The sequence below is a fragment of the Dreissena polymorpha genome, chromosome 14 (genome assembly GCF_020536995.1).
Source record: "Dreissena polymorpha isolate Duluth1 chromosome 14, UMN_Dpol_1.0, whole genome shotgun sequence".
Lineage (NCBI taxonomy): Eukaryota > Metazoa > Mollusca > Bivalvia > Myida > Dreissenidae > Dreissena > Dreissena polymorpha.
The window spans coordinates 24695198-24712348 of record NC_068368.1 but is presented as its reverse complement, the minus strand read 5'-3'; the positions used below and the strand labels follow the sequence as shown (position 1 = coordinate 24712348).

Genomic DNA, 17151 nt, shown 5'->3' with positions numbered 1-17151 from the left:
CAAAATTTGTCAGTTGTGGTTCTTTGACTAACCACAGTCCAGTAGCAGAATTGTGTTTCCCAAACACCGCTCTTGTAAAATATGCATCTATTATTATTTAAAACTAATTCGAACATATAATATCACTACGATTCCGAATACACTGTTGACATAATACAAACATACTTAAACGAGTCTTTATATTGTACCTTTTTCAGAATACTCATTTCATATTGGCTAATCAAGATCACATGCTGACCGTGTATTTTAAGTTCACCTAAGAACATTGTGCTTATGGTAAGCTAATGTAGTGGGTCGCACTCCTTCGACCGTTGTCGCCGTCTTCAGTCGTGTGTTGTTAGTCTTTAACATTTGGTCTAAACGCCATTAACACCTAAACCGTTGTGAAGTTTTTAGTAAAACGTCTCATCAATGATCCTAGGGTGACCCTCTTTAAAAGTTGTTCAAATCGTTTGATACATATTTAGGATTCAGGTGCTAAAAACAAAGGCCAAAAAACTGGAGACAAATTGTTCTCCTCTGAAATCGCAAGGTTCAGTGGTTAAAACTTGTGAATATTATCGCAAAGTAGAATTCTACTACGTTTGTTCATGTAATCACCCTGGGGTCAAAACTATCTCCGCTCCATAGATCGAATGATTTATAAAGACTTGCAACCCCCATTACTTTGCATTGAACGTTCCAAGGCAGTAACCCTAGATTTATTCTGCTATGTGTGTATTTCTTTCGTATTGTGTTGTTTCGTACTGTTTTGGCAATTGGTCACTTGCCTTAAATTAAGGGCCACGAAATTGTGTATAAGAAGAATGCAATACTGCCCAAGCAGTTGGAGTTTCACCTCTTTATAATGTATTGAAATAACTTCAAAAATCTGAATCTCTGAAAACGCAAGGATAATGGGTTTAATAGTTTTGTTTTGTGGCACCGTATTGTGGTCCTCTATAAAGTGAGTCCAATAAATGACCCAGTGGAGAAAAATAGCATAGCCCGGGAGAGGGGCGTTAACCAGTTTATTTTATATCTACAGTAAAATCATTATTATTCATGTGACATTTTTTGTCGCTCGATTTCGTGAATTGACATATAAACGAATTTGAAAAAAAACAAATCAGAAAAATTCATAATTTTCTTTCAAAATTCAGAAATCTAAAATCAGAATTAACGTGTACACGAAAAAGTCATTTTCCGAAATACCAGATAATTTGACTCCGTCGAATATACATGATTTTTCCGTTTATAATGAAATCTTTAAAGGGCTCTGAAACTGCAAGGGTCAGACATTTTGTATTGTTCATGTAACATCGTATGGTGGTCCTCTATCAACTTTGTTCAATCATGTCCCGATGGTCAAAACGTGCTATGCCCCAAGGGTATCACTATTTGTATAGAAAAGAACTTTCAAAGCGTATCTGAAACCACAATGGTCCGCGTTTTTAATATGTGAGGTACGTTGCCTTTTAGGTTTTAATTGGCCGCGCATTAGGGGTAACTTATTTTCTGTATATTTATCTAGCGAACTCTTTCGAAATCTCTTAAACCTTAAGGCCGTGAGGTTTGGTAATTTGGCTTAAACATTGTATCAAATCATGCCACTGGGATCAAAACTGGACAGGACCCAACGGAAGCATTAAAAAAGAATTATACAGTAAATAACTTCATTTTATTTTCCTACAGCTAAATGATTTTATATAATAAATTAAGACCCGTTGGATAAAGGTAAGGTTATTCAACACCTTGCCTTACTTCAACGGCTAGTACATGTACATAGAGACTACTTTTTTGGCCTTTCACCTCTGATTAAAAAGGTCAAACGTTGTGAAGAGTTGTAGACGATTTAAGTAGGTAAAATGTATCAAGATGTTTAATGAGAATTTTTTATCAAATAAAAAAGGAAAATGTTTTTTTTTCTTGTTATTTTATTAAATTGTTATTAATGACAATAATCATAACAAGAAAATAAATAAATGAGACTGAATTTTCGATTTCTTTTAATGTCGAATGTACTCGAACAACGCTATGTTTTGTTGAACAATTGACGGATTAAGAAAAGTGTCAGTGTATTGTATTTTCACTTTTCGAAGGAAATCGAGGTTGACTTAAAAGTCTTATTTCTTTGATGAATAAGTCATTCTTTCGTAAGACGATCAAATAATGTCTATCCACAAAGAATTGTCTGCTTACACAAAGTGCTTTAACATGGAAAAGATTAATGACGATGAAGAAATGTACACTTTAATAGACAAATGTGTGCAGGATTTCTGACGAGTAAATTCAAAATGTCAGCATTTTTTGTATTTTGCAGTGGTGAAACTAGAATTTACGTTTGAACACAATCGTCTGTGTTCTACTTGAGTGTGTAACATTTGGAATGCTGATTTAATTTGAATCGAGGCATATAACGACATTTTGTCTTGTTACGACTCTGCTTTTGGTGGAATGTTTTCGACCATTTCAAATGGCGTTAACGGGACCGATCACAAACAAGGTTCGATTCAGTTACTTGAATCCGTTTTTGCTATTGATTTTAGCAATTAAAGACATTTTAATTGCATCAGGAACAAATTAAAAAAGATAGTGTAGGATAAATAGATTACTCGCCATGTAAACCTTTCTTCAACTCGTCGGATAAATTCAAGTAAACAATCACACTAACATAGTATTCTCTATATTTGACATTGCAAGTGGCAGGGGTTTAAAATGCCTTCTGTCACATCGTAAAGTGATGCTCCACCAAGCTCGTTTTCAATCATACCCCTAGAGCAACACATTGTTCCACATTCGGGGCGACTTGTTTCCTTTATATGATGTAGAGGAAATTAAAAAAGCTCATATCATGTCCCTGAGGTCAAAATTGGCCCCTACATTTGGTTTGTAGAAATATAGTAAAAATAAATGTTTTGTTATGTAACATTACAAAGTCGTCCCCTACCAAGGTTGTTCAAATCTTTCCTTTTGGGTAAAATATCGCCACTCTGAAGATATACCGTTGTGTTTATATGATTAATATCACACATGTATAGATATTTTGTACACACCACGTCTCTGGGATGACATCTGAGTACAGCCCAGTGGTCAAATGATTTATTTTATGGTACACATCGTCGCTGTTCTTCGAAAACCGCGTAAGTCAAATTTGGCGCAAATTGTTATTTGTTTTTATAAGAACGGCTGGTTCACGGGTCATTTTCTGCGAAAATACTGGATTTAATATCCAATTGGAAGGCATAGTTATGAGCACGTGAGAAAATCCTGAACACTCATTGGTGCACTAATTGTCTCTGCAAAAACTGCGTAAGTCAATTTTCCCAACTTTTCAAAAAATATTTTTTTAATATTTTTTGAAGTTTTAAAATATATTAATTTAGATAATCTATGTCAAAATGGTCATACTTTTTATTTATGAAAATATAAAGGCCTGTAGTTGTCATTTTAATTCTAAAAATGGACTTACGCAGTTTTCTCTTTAATATTTTGTTCCTTTTTTAGACTATCTAAATAAGTATATTTAAAAATGTTTATTATTTGCTTATTGAAAAGTTGTAAAAATTGATATACGCGGTTTTCGAAGAACAGCGACGACATATATCACGTATCTATTATGAAGTAATCTTGCTTTGGTACACTGAACTGTGATCCGTTTCTTGTTATATGGCCGTATACAAAGCGCGTTAAACTAGCGTGAGCCTATTAAGGAAAGCACTCTACATGTTCATTTGTTGTGTATTATGACCGATTATAAAAACGATTAACTTTTCAACAATTATTTGTTAAAGTCAATTATTGAAAACGAAATAATACAAAGCAATTCATTACGATTACTGTTTAGAGTATAATATGATTGGGGTGTACGCGGTGTAACACGTAGTTAGTAATGTCCTCGCTTGGTAGGAGAGAAAGGAAGGCACAACTGGTTCGCATCTGACACTCATCTCTCACCTTTAGTTAGCCAAAGTAACGAAGACAGACATCCTCATCGTCCATTGTAGTTTTTGCTAGAAGATACAATTATGATATATAATTATTCATTTAATTATTCAAACATTGGTTTGGTTCCGATCATCAACATCATGGGAGGGGATTAACAATCGGGTGGTCCATAAAAGCCCACTTAAAGGGTGTTAAATCCGATAGACAGAAATTTGCCGAAAATGTTATGTCATCGATAAGGATATTTTTTCCAAAAAGGTCAAGTAATCATGGGTGTGTGTGTGGAATTTAGGAACAAGAAAAGGGTTGTCATCGCGGAGGTTGAAACATCGGCAGCATATGATATAACTCGCCCTTTACGACTCATTTCCCAAATTTAACACTGCGATGAATAATGAAACTCCAGACAAATAATCAGGGTAGAAATTCTAGTTACAAATTTCTATTATTTTACTTATTTTTGAATATGTGTCCTGTACGAAAACTCAAAAATGTTTTATCTGCACCAGGAAGAGAGAACCCTTATTATAAAATACGATTTTTTATTTATGAAAAAAAATGAACTAATGGCCAAACAGTAGTACACAAAACGAATGTACGAGACTAGATACACTTGAGTCATCGCCTTTGAATGTTAAATATAAAAGCACTGGCGGTTTAAACCGGTATTAAGGAGCTAAACACCATACACTTTGAACAGAATTGACGTGTAAATGTTAATATAAATTAAAGTATTCTCAATGCATCACGATTTTTGTCATTTATAATACAGATTAAGAGATACAGCATAATCGATTTTAACATTGAGACCATCGTTATGAAACACGACGATACTTTTAAAGTTGTGCGCATCGTTTTGGAACGGTCGATTTAAACACAGGCTTTATGTAACCGTTTAAAATGCAGTATACTTCCCAGAAGACCCCGTTTAAATAATCTTTAACCTGAATGCATTGTACTGTTAATTAAGCAGCCATACAAGAGAATATAACTTTTTAAATATTTATCAGAGCAACAGAATGAAAACTTTCTGAGTCATGATGAAATGAAGTAAAACAAAATCAGGTAAATGAATCCCTTATTGTTGATAAATTGTACACAACAAAGCTTTTGCCAACACATTTTATTAAAAGACTGCAAACATTTACACTCAAAACACAAATACTAGCAGAAAACTGTAATGAAATAAGAGATACAACAAGAGGACCAAAGGTTGTCTTGCGCTCACCTGTTTTTGTGAAGGTCGTGTAATAACGACTTGTGTCACCTTATAGCGTCCAGGAATTTTATCGGAAAATATTTTCCTCCAATCAATAAATTTATGATACTATAATGAAAAAAGGTAATGAGCAAGTTGCATAATGCTATGTTTCCAAGGTAATTCACACTGCTTCCCCTTCCACTAATTTTTATATTCGACATGGACATTAATTTGTTCTGATCAATTTTCCAGAAAATTGGCAAATAATGAGGCCTCTAGAGCGTTTACAATGTTTAATGTGAATTTACGGGAAAATTATGATAATTATCTGAAAAAATGGCATGTATATTCTGAGACATTCGATATAAGTAGAAATACTTCTATCAATATCTCTATTTCCCCCCTCCCTATCTCATTCCCTCCCTTTTCAACAGACGAGAATAATTAGCAAATTCATTTGAGATATCATAATAACAATGAATCAAGTTTCATGAAGGAAAAACATGTGACATCTAGAGTGTTAACACGACATTAAAAACTCTTGTCAGCCTCCTTCAACAGACCAGAACCATTTTCAAACAAGGTCAAAAAAATCAAATGTTTCATGGAGATTTGACTATAAAATGTGACCTCCAGAGTATTGACAATGTTTCACAAAAACATTATAATACATTATTAGGGCAAATGGTCGCACCAAGTTTCATGAAGATTCGACAATATATGTGTGTCTCTAGAGTGTTAAGTAGGCGAATTTTGAAAGCAGACGACGAACGAGGGACACAAGGCGATCACAAAAGCTAACCATGAGCAGGTTGTGCTCAAGTGAGCTTAAATTACACAAGTGTAAGACAGGATTTTGATGTTCTTCACAAAACTTAAATCTAGTGCACAATGTGACACATATAGTTGTTGTTTTCATTTGGACTACTATAAAACATATGCGTGTAGAGTTTTTTGTATATAAATTGACTCTTATGTGTGCAAATATAATTTTTGTCTATACAAATGATGTTTTGTTGTAGATTAAAGAACATTACAGTACATGGAAAAAAGAAACATTCATTCCCACAGGCAATACATGTCTACACACTAAGTGTTAGTGAATAGAAGGCATCATTATATAAACTACTGAGTTAGTGTTAAGTGAAAAGAAGATATCATTATGTAAGCTAAAGGAATTGTAACATCATTGAATCATTTTAAGCATCAGACAGACCATGCCATTTGTGTTGCACAGACAACATAGATATATATAAAAAGAAAACAAATTCCCACTACATATACATAAAACAAGTTTGTATAAATCGTAATAATCAAAACGTCAAAATATAATGGCAAATGAAATACAACATAATAATAGTTGAATAGAATACTGTTTTGTAACAAATAGGCACATTCTTAAATATCATTTAAGATTACAAGCCGTGCTATTTGTTTTAAATAGTATTTGTACAACGTTGTAAATCACAATCATTAACTATACATATTAAGTGTGTGCAAACATAGAATAAAACAATTCACATTCGATATAAACATATTCTCAATTATGGATATTTTTTCTTTAGTTTTCAAACTCATTCTGTTTTTATCGCTTTCTGATATATTTTTTTCCACACTATTGTAAATTGATTTATTATATTGTAGTGTAACAATCATCGCAATTTAACCACCCATCACTCATGATATATATATGACATTATATTATTATGTTATGTTAAATTGAACAATATTACTGATTGATTGTAATCAGAACTCATATCTCATCTTACCAAAACCTAATGCTTTAGTTGTACTCGCAAATATATGGAAAAATACAGTCCTATTATTTTTAAAGCATTGCCAAACCAAGTCGAATCAAGCCTGGACGTATGTTTCAATTAATATTCATGTATAATTACGTTTATTGCCAGTGTTTCATTTTTGACAATGACAAAAGGCACATACTGTCAAAACATCAATGTTTGAACAAATCTAAGTTTCATACCACAAATAAAACTATGTTTGCTTCCCTCTCCGGGATTGATTTGTACCCGGGTTATTTAAGAGCAAAATCTAAAAGTATGGTTAATGTAATTTTATAAGAATGCGATTTATGTTAATGGACACAAGTAACCTTTTGTACCTATTACATTAAAAATTATATAGTATTGTATAGTCTTTTATAAAATATTTGAGTCATAAATTTAGCCTCTAAAACACCTATACATATCGAATATACAGGGCATACACATCACACTCACAAATACGATTTGATTTTCGCGGATAAAATGTTAACTTTGCTCTATTTCATGTTTGCGTGGTCAAACCGTTTTAAACCGATTTGACATAAAGCTAGTTTCAATCTTGTTTTGAAAAAGTTGAATACAAACCCCAACCCAGCAACACTTACATTATGTAATAAGACATAACATTAAGGTTAGGACCACATTCCAGTCGTATGCCACATATTGCATAAAATGTAGTTATTGGCGAATTGAGATAAAAAATAAACATACGTTTCAGTTATGCAACACGAATGAAGAAGCGTTTAATATTTTAAAATATGCACACAGTATTCAAACACGCTAACTTATACTACATATACATGTGTTAAATATTTTTTTTCATTTTTTAATTAAACTTAATCAACATATGGTCAAAACATATAATAAAACACAAGCGGATATACTTTCACACACATTGAATCCTAAGTGGATACTAACACAATTTAGATACACGTATACATATGAGAAAGATGAGAAAGACATTGTTAAAACAGTGTAAACTGTGTAAGACATTTTTACACTGAAAAAGATTTATCTAAATAAAATATGGTATATATATATATATATATATATATATATAGGGAGAAAGGTGTGTGAACAACCAGATACACAGACATACAAACATATTCCCATTTGAGACTTCGGCGTGTGCGCCTAGCTACCGTGCAGAACGAGGCATACATACTATGAAATCCCCATCCCCAAAAAGGATGGTTCATTCACAGTTATATATCTCGCACTTACACCGCAACACATCTCGACATGGGAACAATTTTTACATACACAGAATGGACAATGTTACATACATAAACACTTATTTACAAACATTAAAACCATAGTTGTATTAGGGTAAGATCCGATAAGGATTCTAAACTACCCTCACATTATGTTAGAAACACCGCGAAAAACCGTTGGATCAAGAAGATACAGTGAAATCATGAATATATTTGTGTATTAACAGGGAGATAATTATATTTCACAACAACGTCATTTCCTATTTCTGGGATGTATTAATAGATACTCGTTCACAGTCGATAATTTATATATAGGGAGAAAGGTGTGTGAACAACCAGATACACAGACATACAAACAGACATACATATTCCCATTTGAGACTTCGGCGTGTGCGCCTAGCTACGGTGCAGAACGAGGCATACATACTGAGAATCCCCATCCCCCAAAAAGATGGTTCATTCACAGTTATATATCTCGCACTTACACCGCAACACATCTCGACGTGGGAACAATTTTTACATACACAGAATGGACAATGTTACATACATAAACACTTATTTACAAACATGAAACCATAGTTGTATTAGGAGATCCGATAAGGATTCTAAACTACCCTCACACTATGTTAGAAACATCGCGGAAATCCGTTGGATCAAGAACATACAGTGAAATCATAAATATATATGTGTATTAACAGGGAGATAATTATATTTCACAACAACGTCATTTCCTATTTCGGGGATCTATTAATAGATACTCGTTCACAGTCGTTAATTTATATATAGGGAGAAAGGTGTGTGAACAACCAGATACACAGACATACAAACAGACATACATATTCCCATTTGAGACTTCGGCGTGTGCGCCTAGCTACGGTGCAGAACGAGGCAAACATACTGAGAATCCCCATCCCCAAAAAAGGATGGTTCATTCACAGTTATATATCTCGCACTTACACCGCAACACATCTCGACGTGGGAACAATTTTTACATACACAGAATGGACAATGTTACATACATAAACACTTATTTACACACATGAAACCATAGTTGTATTAGGGCAAGAGCCGATAAGGATTCTAAACTACCCTCACACTATGTTAGAAACACCGCGGAAATCCGTTGGATCAAGAAGATACAGTGAAATCATAAATATATATGTGTATTAACAGGGAGATAATTATATTTCACAACAACGTCATTTCCTATTTCTGGGATCTATTAATAGATACTCGTTCACAGTCGATAATTTACATATAGGGAGAAAGGTGTGTGAACAACCAGATACACAGACATACAAACAGACATACATATTCCCATTTGAGACTTCGGCGTGTGCGCCTAGCTACGGTGCAGAACGAGGCATACATACTATGAAATCCCCATCCCCAAAAAAGGATGGTTCATTCACAGTTATATATCTCGCACTTACACCGCAACACATCTCGAATATATATATATATATATATATATATATATATATATATATATATATACATTATATATACAGACCAACAACCGTGTCCTTCAAATCATGTACGCTAAGTATGCCAAACTAAATACACATACACGTACAGTAACACGCCCAAAACAAAGTATTGACAAATCAATTTACGAATAGTAACAATCGGTCCATCATCCTTTTAGAATCGAGACAAATAGCTTGAGAGGGTTTTCATTATTTTGATTAGTACATAATAATGCCATTCAGAACGAAAAGTCTAAGCGAAAATAGGAAATCACACAATTCAATAAAACCTTGCAGCTGTGTAATGCTTTCATTGTTTTAAATTCTTTCGTATCATATTTACTGAAGAACATGATTTTATTTTCACATAATCATATTTTGCACACCAACAATTGTAATATGTATTCCGGTTAATTTGCGTGCTTTATGTTATTTTATGTGCGTTCGCTACTATTCTGTATCTCAAAAAAGGCGGAAAGTCGTAACAAAAATTATATGTATGTATATATGTTTTGAATAAAATGAAATACAAATCCAATAGTTAGAAACGTAACACGCATATATGTAATAAATATCGTAAAGCAACAGCCTATGACAACCAACTATAAAGAACAACAGGAACAACCTTAGAAATCAGCAATAATGTTATAAAATATAAATAAGTTTCATAACATAAAAAAGTCATTCCCCAATGATAAAATTATAAACATATCGAAAGGAATAAAAAAGGCATATGCAGTAAAAAAATGTGGAATATATTAAATATATATTTAAAATTGTCATCGGTAAGTCTTGATGAACAAACACCATAATGCCATAATAAGGATATGAATTCACAAGTTTAAATGCATTTGCATCCACAATTTAAAATAGAAAGTTTTTAAATATTTAAAATTAAACTTATTTACGCTTTTCTTGTTTCCTTCTGAATATCAAAAAATATAATTTGTAATAAAGTAACAACTTCCTAATTGAAACATGAAACGCATTCAATAAATGTAGTACTTAACTAATAGTGCAGATGCGTATATACAATAATAGCAAACAACACATAGAAATACATACAAAAGAATGAACAAGACACATTACATAATGTCATTTCGAATACAAATATCAGTATAAATCAATACCGATATATTTTATATTTATTTCAAGACTGCAAAGAATTACATATGAAATATGAAAAGTAACACAATAATATCAAAGATTAAAAGAATGCATATGCAATACATATAAAGTTATCCATAACAATAGAAGTCGATAATATACATCGAGTTTAGATTAATTAAGTAACAAATGTTTCAACAGTAACTATACTGATGTAAAAAGGCTTTACAGTATACACAGATTTTGAAGCTAATGGATAATGTTTTGATACAAACATGTTTTATTTCTTAATTGAACAATTTAACAAAATCACTGACAACTGTTTTGTATGTAGTATACTCGCAATGGTGAAAATATCAATTGTGTTGATATAAAGAGTTACAGCTTATAATATCAGGTTTGGATATTAAATTAAATTACAGTACATATAAAATGATTCTTTGTGACCAAAGATCTTTAACGATATAACATATTTAATGTGCAATGAAAAGAATGCTTCATTTTGTAAACTACAGGAAATTGTTACATCATAGAAGCAGGTTAACACTAAGAAAAGAACATTTTGTTAAGCTAAAGGAAATTGTTATAACATAGAAGCACGTAAACACTAAGTAAATACAGTTTATGTAATTTTGTGTTGAAACAAGATGTGTTTGTGAAACACAATGTCCCCACATATATTTGCTCTTTGACCTTGAAGGATGACATTGACCTTGACCGTTCACCACTCAAAATGTGCAACTTTATGAGATACACATGCATGCCAAATATCAAGATGCTATCTTCAATATTGCAAAAGTTATGGTAAATGTTAAAGTTTGACGCAAACAAACCAACAAACAAACCAACACACCAACAAACAAATAGACAGGGCAAAACAATATGTCCCCGATTATAGTCTGGTGGACATACAAATATTTGAGACACTGTAAAGGAAAAGAACAAAGAAATGTTCAAGTATGTATACACAACCAAAGAATGCATAAAATGTTTTAAAATACGAAAAAGGCATAGCAAATCAATAAAAGGTACATATAATAATCTTTATGACAGTCTGCACGTAATAACTAGTAATTGTACAAAGTTGTAAAAAAAATACAACAATCATCAAATTGATAAACTAAGTTTGCGACACTATAGCATTAATTACTTCCCATTCACTGTAAAAAGGATTCTAAATTATTTGTTGAAATTGATAATTTTTCTTAAGTTATCATACTCATTCTATGTATTTCTCGGCTCCTGTTATGCTAAGAATGCATTTATTCAATATATACTTGTACAAGTATTGCTTAATAAAAAACACCAACACATTATTCATAACTCTAGAAGACTTTGTTGAAAATCCAATTAGAACATTGTTTTTTGTCATGAAATGACAAGATTGACTGTGTAACATCTCATCAATAATTGCTTTAGGTATATGACATTCCCAGAATAAATGTTTCAAATTTCCTCACTTTGTTTGCATAACAAACATAATGGACATCCTAAATCTTCATTTTATTTTCAAGTATTTGAAGTGTTTAAAGTATCATGTGATTTTTTCTGTACTGGAACCGATTAACCATTTCATCATTAGTTGTGTTTTAAGGACAAGTTAAAATATGTACTTCCATTATTTTTGATTAATTACGGTATTAAGTTTCATACACAATTTTGCTTCAAATGAAGATTCTTGTTTTTCATTTAGAGTGGTATATGGTATTTTTGCACCAGATTCTTGTAGAAATATATTTGTTTAAATGAAGGCAAAAAGGGTCAATCAAATTTTAGATCGGACATGATTCCATACTTTTTTTCATACATTGATCTATTGCTCTTGTCAATACTAATTAATTAATAAAATGTATGTTCAAAATGAACATTTTATTTTATTCGTCAACAGAAATAAATGTTCCTTTTTTTAAATATATCACCTTACGACGATTTCAAGCATCGAACAATGACAAGTTTTATTTTACATCTATACATGTGCATTAAAAAGGTGGACAATATAACAGTAAGTCTGTGTTTACTTTCACATTACATTTTTCAATACAGTAAGAGGATTTTTGAAGTCCCCCCCAAAAGGGTTAGAAATTCTGATGTATGTTTTTAAAGCATAATAAATATCTTATATCTATCCATCCCCCATTGAAGATTATATTCTCTGTAACCAAGTTTCATTCATAGAAAAATGCGTCCATTTGATCATTTTCAAAGTGTATTCACTATATTTTTACTATTATTTTTAACTTTATTAAACTATATCCGGCCAAAATTAAGGTCGGAATATAAGCTTTTATTGAAATTAAATGACATCAGGTGGGAAAGTCATGACGGAACTAGTTGTTGTTCACAAGTCTCACATAGGCAATTTTATTTACAGTGTAAAAAGAATCAGTGGGCCCCAATTCTGTATAAAAATCCTACATAAATTGCCATTTGGAATACAGCTAATGATACATTTTTTAAATTATAGATATATTTTACATTTAAATGCTGCATTAACATTTTAAAATGAACCACGCAATAAATTGCTTTTGATGTGCATTAAACAAATCATACGTATTAGTCAAGAAAAGCATAGCATATAAACTAAACGTAACATTTTTTTCTTAAGCAACTTCACGAAAACAAAAAATAGAATCCTTTATTTATAAAGTAAACGATTTAATGAAATATACAATTAAGGTTAGTGTTTGTATTCGACATGCTAATTAAGAAACGTTGGTTGATATCCATTAAATTACAAAACAATGCATTTAAAGTGATGATAAGTGCAAATCATTTAGATGCACATCTACGTGCAAAGCGTTTGCTACATTAACTTGAACATGTACATTTTCCTGTTAATAATATATTACTTTAAATTAAGGATTCAAATAGTATTGGTATACAAAACGTACTACTACGGCTTATCTCTAAGCTCACCTACAAACAAACTCTTTACTAGCCATTAAAACGTAACTAAGTTGTATACAGTTCCTAGGTTAAGATACGCACACACAAAAATTCTAAAATTTAAATGATTTTACAGTTTTAGATTGCAAACACGTACATAAAGAATATAGTTTAGATATTGTCATGTTTTGCAAAGGTTACAGTGGTCTCGACCGTATCTGCACACGTTCTTCCCTCTTCTTCAAACATCTCGTGAACCAAGTAATCAATTACTTTATTTACTGTGTCAGTTTTATCTAAAAGATCTTCACCTTGAATATATTGACCATCAGTTTCTCTTCTCAGTATGTTAACAAACTGCAGTCGACTTATTGAATCAAAACCTTGATTTACAAATGTTTCATTGGGCAACACCTCCGACCTTTCCCCGAAAATCAATCCTCCGGCAACTTTTAGGACAAGCTCTCCAATTATTTCTCTGTGTTCGGAAGGCGAAGCACTCTTCAAAGCATCTATATCCAACCTTTTAAACTCAAGGTCGTGTTCCTCTAAAGTCGGGGCGACCTCTGAAAGAAATGTTTTATATTGGCTTCTCAGTTTTGGATTTTGAATAACGCCTTTTCCGGCCAGTTCCCAGTTTATAGCTGCATATATTACGCAATTCGAATTTTGCATCAATGCATCAATAAAACAACTTCTTATTTCTTTAACGGAGAGGAAGTTGTGTCCCATTGATTGCAGCTTTTCCCTACTTCTTGATGCCATACCAACTTCGAGAGCGCCCCAATTAATAGACTGTCCTGGTAGCCCTTTTCCTCTACGCCATTCCATAAAAGCATCAACGAAACTGTTGGATGCTCCGTAGCTTGCATGGCCCGGCATACCAACAACGCTCATAATCGAGGAAGCTACAACAAATAAGTCCAGTTGTATATTGATGCTCATCGCTACAGCATGAAGGTTTAACAAACCAAGTACCTTTTGGTTCTAAAACAGATTTGATGTTCTCCCTGTTGATATTTGACAACAAATGTTCTTTCACGACACCTGCTCCATGTAAAATACCCTTGATACAACCATACGTTTGACCGATGAAAGCGAATTCGTTTTCTAATGCTTTAATGTCAGAAATATCTACGGAAATCGCTAGAACCTTACAACCAAATTTGTTGTTACATTCTAATACATCCGATTCCTGTTGTGGTGTGGGTTTTCTTCTCTGCATCAACACTATTGTACCTGCACCTTTCTCAGCTAGTAGCAAAGCTAATTCCCACCCCAAGCCTGTCAATCCGCCAGGTTACTATGTACACTCCATTTTTATCAAACATAGCCTCCAATGTTCTTCTTATCGGAAGCAAAAACAAACCATCATCTTTCAATAATCTTATCTCCTTTACTGGTATGGTTTGAAGTTTTGGCTCGGATGCACACACGTCAAATAGAGTTTGTACAATGTCAGCATTTTTCCTTATCCACTCCGCCGCCGTGTTCAACGTGTTTCTGAGGCATTTCGGTGAAAAAATCTCGTTCAAATTCAGAATTGTTGTTTTCAAAAGAGATTGTTTTGACAACGCATCTTTTTGTTTTGCTGTAAGATTCTGGTTCAGGCATACCAAATGTCGACAATTCTTTGCGATGAGCGGTGCAAGCCCTTCAACATTTTCAAACGTTACTACACAAACGTTATTTGAATCCTTAAATTCTGTTAATGTACCATCTGCTTCAATGTTTTCTACCAGAATTTTCTTCAACAAAGTACAGAGGGAACTGTGCTTCTTGCTAAGCACGCATACTGGTAACTTAGTGTCTACGACCGACGCAAGGTGGAAAAATAAGGTCCGCGTACGTGAGAAGTCCAGAAGTGTAAGCATGGTTCAAATTTAAATCACAGAACTTGATAATGAAACATTTCGGTATATTTAATGTTGTTTTTGCTCTAGAAAGATATAGTGCTACCGATTCGTGCGAATCATCATTCTTTGAATGAAACCCTATATGCTCGGTAAATTGCAAAGCATGGGAACCTAAACTTGCATCACCAACCGTAAGTTCTTTTTGGAATTGAATAGGTACTACTGCCGATTGAATAACAAAAGTGGTGGTACAATCATCACGTTCGGGATCCAGTTTTGAAGGAGTTAAATACATATCTTCATGATCGAAATTTGCTTCAAACATCGGCATCTGTTTCTGAAAGAGTTGTAAGGACAATTCCTTTCGAAGTCTGGGCGTGATGGTCTGACGTGGTACTTTAGCAAACTGACAATAATGGATACTGGAAGGGGTAATAACCATATCGTCAACTCGTTCTGAATGTTTGCTTCTGAACAACTGTGACTAATTTTTCTATTATTTCAAACAACGATGGCTGAATATCAATAAGTGTAACATTGAAGTCACGTGTCTCTACAATCACAGAACGAACAAAGCCCCATACTGCAGCACTAATTGGGTTGAACTTAATAGCCGATAAACTTTCCACCAATTGGGTATTTTCAGTCACTAAATACAATTGTACATGGTTGTCATCACAGTATTTTATGAATTCCGTGACAAAAAGACAATTATCTATGACGATGTCTAAACATGATTTGACGTCAAAACCTATGTCATGTAGTAGAAAAGCTCCTGTTTTGAGATACACCAACATAGCATTCGTGTCTGATGATTGTAGTTGCTGCAGATGATTTTGCACATCTGAAATTGAATCAATGTCAATGTATTTCAGCCCATGCATTTCAATTTTCTGTTTAGTCTTCTCATCTACGTCCTGGCCGAAGAACATATATTTTCCCTCTGTTTTATTGTGTACAATAACAGCATCATGTAAGCCTGAAGACTGCCACTCCATCTTATAACGCAGTTCGCATGGGGCGCTAGCGCTCTCTTTTTTTCGATATGTTGTATAGTTTGGTATTTCAGCCACTATTTCACCAGAAGTGTTGGCCAATATTATTCGGAAATGATGTTGTTCAACTGTTTCCAAGAGAGTTGTATTAATTCTTTGTACAATTATTTTCATTCGTTTCACAGGCTTCTTATGTACTTGCAGTGAATTAATAGCGACAGGTAGGAAAGACACATTGTTTCTTCCTGTTGTTGTGTTCAATTCTTGTTCGACCATGACAGACATTGATGATTGTATCATAGTATCAGTCAAGCATGGATGGAGTGACAGACTTCTCGATTGCTTAAGAATCTCTCTAGTTGCCTCGACATTTAATATTGCTATTTGATCTGTACCAACAGACGAAGTCAATAACTTAAAGTTTCTTCCATACTTAAAGCCAAAACGTTCTAATCGGTCGTAAATTTCGGATCTGGACATTTCTCTTGCGTTCTTACCTGCAAGATCAATTTCAATTTCTTCGATATCGATTTTTACTGTGTCGTCCACTACGTTTTCGGTAAAAAGTGTCCATCCTTTACATACCACATTTATTTCATTAATAATGTGGAAATACACGAATTCGCTTCCTGTTTCTTTAGTCACTACTTTCAGTTTACCCTCCATGTCTTTGTTTAATATTACGGGTCTTATGAATTCCAAAGAAACAGCG

At 33.1% G+C, this 17151-nt stretch overlaps 1 pseudogene; it reads right to left on the bottom strand.

The window, feature by feature from the left end:
* Positions 1-14305: 14305 nt before the first annotated feature.
* On the bottom strand, positions 14306-15479 carry LOC127857639 (uncharacterized; annotated as a pseudogene).
* Positions 15480-17151: the final 1672 nt, after the last annotated feature.